The sequence below is a fragment of the Protopterus annectens genome, chromosome 10.part0 (assembly GCF_019279795.1).
Source record: "Protopterus annectens isolate FY-2018-M chromosome 10.part0, PAN1.0, whole genome shotgun sequence".
Taxonomy (NCBI): domain Eukaryota; kingdom Metazoa; phylum Chordata; order Ceratodontiformes; family Protopteridae; genus Protopterus; species Protopterus annectens.
The window spans coordinates 1,616,677,285-1,616,682,284 of record NC_056744.1 but is presented as its reverse complement, the minus strand read 5'-3'; positions in this window follow the sequence as shown (position 1 = coordinate 1,616,682,284).

Sequence of the window (5,000 nt, the reverse complement as noted above, 5' to 3'; positions counted from 1 at the left end):
GTGTAATACGAAAGAGAAGTATTCATAGTAATGAAACATATTAACTGAAATAAAAAAACTACTGTTAACAGGGGATATTAAAAATAGAAACATGCTGATACAAAGAGCAGTGGGATTTCATACAGAATACATGAATACATGAAAAGCGTATACGCAAAAATGCTTATACAACGGACATAGGGAAGTACAAATAAAAAGCATGAAAAATAAAAGACATTTACACTTGCCAACTTAAGGCACATTTACACTTGCCAGCGCAAGGCACATTTAAGGTTTATGTAGTCATTAATTCCTGGATGTGAGTCCGCTCCTAGTAAGAGTTGCCATCGCAATTCTTTCAGTTCAAGTAACGTGTTTAAATCTCCTACGAAAGGCAGCAATTGTTCAATGACAGTAAAGAGGAATTTGGAGAAATTATTGCAAGTTAGAGAATGTTTCCCTAAGGCATTGCTTGAGTCCTGTGCCCGAATGGCCGCACAATGTTCTTTAATGCGGTCAGAGAGTTTACGTGTTGTTTTGCCAATATAAAATGCAGAGCAAGAGGCGCACAAAGCAGCATATACAACATTCGTAGAGTGGCAAAAATAATGTTTGTAATGTTTAATAGTGGTCTTACAGTGAGGAAAGCAAACCGAAGGTCCAACCATAATGTATTGGCAAGACACACAAGACTGGCATGTGAACATACCATTGGGATTGATCGTTGTTTCTTCTGTAGTCGGAAAGCTGGGCTGATCCCGATTCTCAAATCTCGCACGTAGTGTGCTAGATCTTTTGTAAGTGAATAAAGGTCGTGTTCCCAATGAGGTGTGGAGATCTCTGTTAGTAGTTACAATGTTCCAGTTTTTTTGTATAATATTGCGAATGTTCTGCATGTCCCTAGAGATCGGAATGGGGAAACTGCAGTGTCTATCTCCTGTAGTTTCATCTGTTGTAGGTTTGGAAGAGAAGCCATGGTATAAAATCGGTGGGTAAAGAGAATGTCTAACAGAAGTAATGTCACTCGCTATGCGGTCCACCAGAGTAGCTGGGTAATGCCTCTGGAGGAATAGTTGTTTCAGATATTCCATTTCCTTCATGAAGGTGTTATTGTCACTTGTTAGGCGAGAGAGTCTGATAAACTGACTTTTAAGCACATTGGACTTCATAAAAAATGGGTGGGAGCTTCTGAAGTCCAAGAAATTATTCCGAAAAGTTTTTTTTCTGTAGATGGATGAAGTAAGTTTGTTATTGTATTTATCCAGAGATGAGTGTCCAGAAAAGGCACAGCATCCCCAATAGCCGAAATTTGAAAAGACAAAAAGTCTAAGCTGAGGGACAAGTTGGTGATGAAGACATCTAGGGCTGCACGGGTTCCATTCCAGATAAAAAAAACATCGTCAATGTAACGACGGTATAAAACAACTTTATCATATCCTGGTAATGTCATAAGCTGTTCAGACTCCCAAGAACTCAGGACTAAATTAGCGTAGGCTGGGGCCATTTTAGAGCCCATAGCCACACCTTTAACTTGTTGGTACACTCGTTTATTGAAGAAGAAGTTATTATGTAAAACTACAGAAATAAGAGACAGTACAGTGTCAATTCTGTTAACATTGAGTTGTGAATGATTTAAAAGGTAATTTTTCACGTGATCCAAGCCAATGGTATGTGGGATATTAGTGTACAGTGAAACCACATCTAGTGTGACTAAGATGCAATGATCGTAGTCAGTGTTTAGTAAAAATAAATCATTCAAGAAATTCCAGGAGTCTTTTAGGTAAAACTGAGCTTGCTGCATGATCGGGTTTAGGATGTAGTCCACAAATTCGGATATTCTTTCAGTTTTAGTCCTTTTATTCGAAATGATATGTCTGAAAGGTGGAGTCTTGGCATCCTTGTGTATTTTTGGAATGCCGAAAAGTTTGCCAAGTGACGGTTTCGCAACATGCATGAAGTGGTATTCATCCAAAGAGATGTCGTTATTCAATTTCAGCTGGGACAAGAAGGTGTCTAGAATATCAAAGTGTGCAAAAACAGCATGTAAAGTCACTTCTTTGAAATATTTGCTGTCCTGTAAATCATGTTCAATGATTTGGATGTATTCAGATTGTTCCATAAGGACCGTGCCCGTGCCTTTGTCTGCACGCAAGGCACGGGCACGGTCCTTATGGAACAATCTGAATACATCCAAATCATTGAACATGATTTACAGGACAGCAAATATTTCAAAGTGAACTGTTTTTACGATCACTGAAATTCTGGGTGATGACTGAAACGAATAACGACTCGTCGGTACTTCATGCATGTTGAGACGACCCCAGCTGTTGCTAATGTGAATCTCGCCAGTGTGGCTTTCAGATAAAATGTCGCCTGCTCGGGGCGCCTGGCAGACTATCATGTGAAACCACCCTGCTGCAGCCTGCGATCGACAACTGCCTGTCTAAAATGCTCTGTGTGTTCAGTTTATAACTCTTCTTCTTAGTCTGTGACTGGTGTACTGTAATCCTGGTGAATCTGGGCACCTGTTCAAATTTTACAAATCTTACTCGGCTATCAGACGTCTTTCTCCAGCACAGGCTCTTTCTCATCATCTGGCTTTGAAGTGTGGACTGTATGATCAGCATCACGCTAACAAGTATACTGGCCATGAGAGAAATGGTCCTCAGTGGTTTCTGACGGTTCTGCAATTTCAGCTGAACAACAGAACTCACACCTGCTGCCGCATCTGGCACCTCGCGGCGGCAACCGACCTGGCGATCAATGTGTATGTTCACTACGTGGTTGGCCTGTGCTGTACAAACGGTATTGCCGCTCATGTTATATGCACTATCCGTTGCATGCGACATATTCTCCGTTGACGTGCCTTTAGAACGCGAAACAACGGCGGACTCAGATGTGTTTCATAAACCGCCTGCACAACACAACAGGGCCATCTGTTTTTCGTATCTGCGTATCGCGCGAAATCACTGCTATGTATCTGTATCTGACAAGACTGTGCTCTTCATGACTTTCATTTTACCGGTGCCTGGTAAAAACGATGGCCTGTATAAACTGTTCTTCTGGTGTAATCACTAATATTCGTTTGGACATACTTGCTCTGCTGACCGGTGTTTTCTGGATCCTGGTAATCAGTTCTGGCCAATCGTGTGTCACTACGCAATGACAACCGTTCATTCGTCTCTTCTTCTTTCTGCCATTCGAAGTTCAGTGGAAAACCGTGTGAGCTGTTAAATGTTGTCATTTTCTTTCATAACATAAGGTAAAGTCCTCTGACCGTCCGGTACTACTCATCCTCGTGTGGCGAGGTATTCTGGATCTCTATATGGTGCGTATCTTTGCTGGATGTCTGGCTGGGTAATTTTCTATGATATGGAAGTGCGGGTTGCTGGTTACTCTCGCTGCATAGATTGGCGGGTTACTCTTCTGCGGTCTAAACAATCTCGTGCATAATATCTTTCTTTGTTTCAGCGGTTTTATTTCTGTGTGAATATATATATATATGAATATATATATATATATATGCCATATTAGTGGGCAGGGATTCCGCGAAGCCTCCATGTAAGGTTATACCTCTTACGGAGGCTGCAGTGATTAACGGTGATGTCAGCATGCTCTGCCATATTCATGAGCATGCTGAATCACTAAATTTCTTCTGCAGTCAGTGTAAGACGGTAGAGGCTGGCGTGTCCGTGAGCTGGCGAGCCCACCGTGAGACACGCTTTGAAGGTAAAGTGCCCAAAAGTAACACGACAGGTCCACGAAATGTGAATAAACACTACACAACCTTTTGTATGACTATGAACATAAAATATAAATGAACATGTGATATATTTTTTTAAAAATAATGTAAAGATGTTTGCCGTGTGAAGGTGGCCTTGTTTTGTATGTGCAGTGCAAATATTGTAGCCACGGATTAATATGATCGTGGAAGCATATAGACTAAATAATACAAAATGCAGCCAGAAGCCAATGGCGTAGTGAAAGTGAGATGTCAGCTGAAGAGCAGGCATTCATGGTTGAGCCCACAACATCAACTTTTGTACAACGAAAACCTGAAACAAGTCCACGACAAGCATACACATATAAAAATCACATTTATGCAAATGTATTCAATCCATTTATTTTGAAGAAATGTGAGATGCTCAGGCTCTCGTCTGCCAGATGTGTGCCTGTAGCTGAGCCACAGTTTGTAAGGTGAGTGCATCTGCCTGTAGATGAGCAGTGTTTAACAGGTGCCAAAATGGGTGCCCGGAGCTGGAGCAGTGGTTTCTGAGACTGTGTGTGACCCTAGCAGGCTGAGGCGTAATGTCGTGCTGACAGCCAAATGGGGCAAACCAGGCGCACCCGTTTGCGAACTACTTGCCCGTGGCTAACAGATGGAGCCAGCGTTGAGCAAGCTACAACAAAACTGCCTTTTGGAGCACCCTAGCCTGTCTGAACCAGTCATGAATATAAAAAGCAGTGGCCAAGTTTGGAACCCAGGATACAATAATACCACCATAGTCAAAGGTACTGAACCACTAAGCCGAGGCTGTACTCCCAGAAATGCAGTAATAAATGCAGGTCTGAATAGAAATTAGACATGACAAAGCGGGTTTGCTGATACAATGCCAAATATTGATCCACAGATAAATGTGGGAAAATGGCATATATAAAGCCCCATGAGGCGAGAATACTACACAGCATATTCATGATTAGGCTTGCATGCAGAATGTCAGGTGTAGGTGAGGGTAGTTCCTTTCGAGCACAGAGGTGGGGCGTTGAGGAGTCCAGATACATGGCCTGGCTCCTAGTCCACAATCATGAGGCCCAACTCATGCAGGGCCAGGTCCTGTGGGGAGCATATAGGGCTGAGGCGTGGGACCGGTTGGCTCATGATCTTACCAGTGCCACAGGGATTCCAAGGACTGGTGAGCAGGTCCGTCACCACCATGCGGACCTGAAGAGACGCAAGCAGGACCAATTGAACCTTTGGATCCAGGAGGCCCGGCAAATGCCCCCCAAACTTTTTTTTTTTC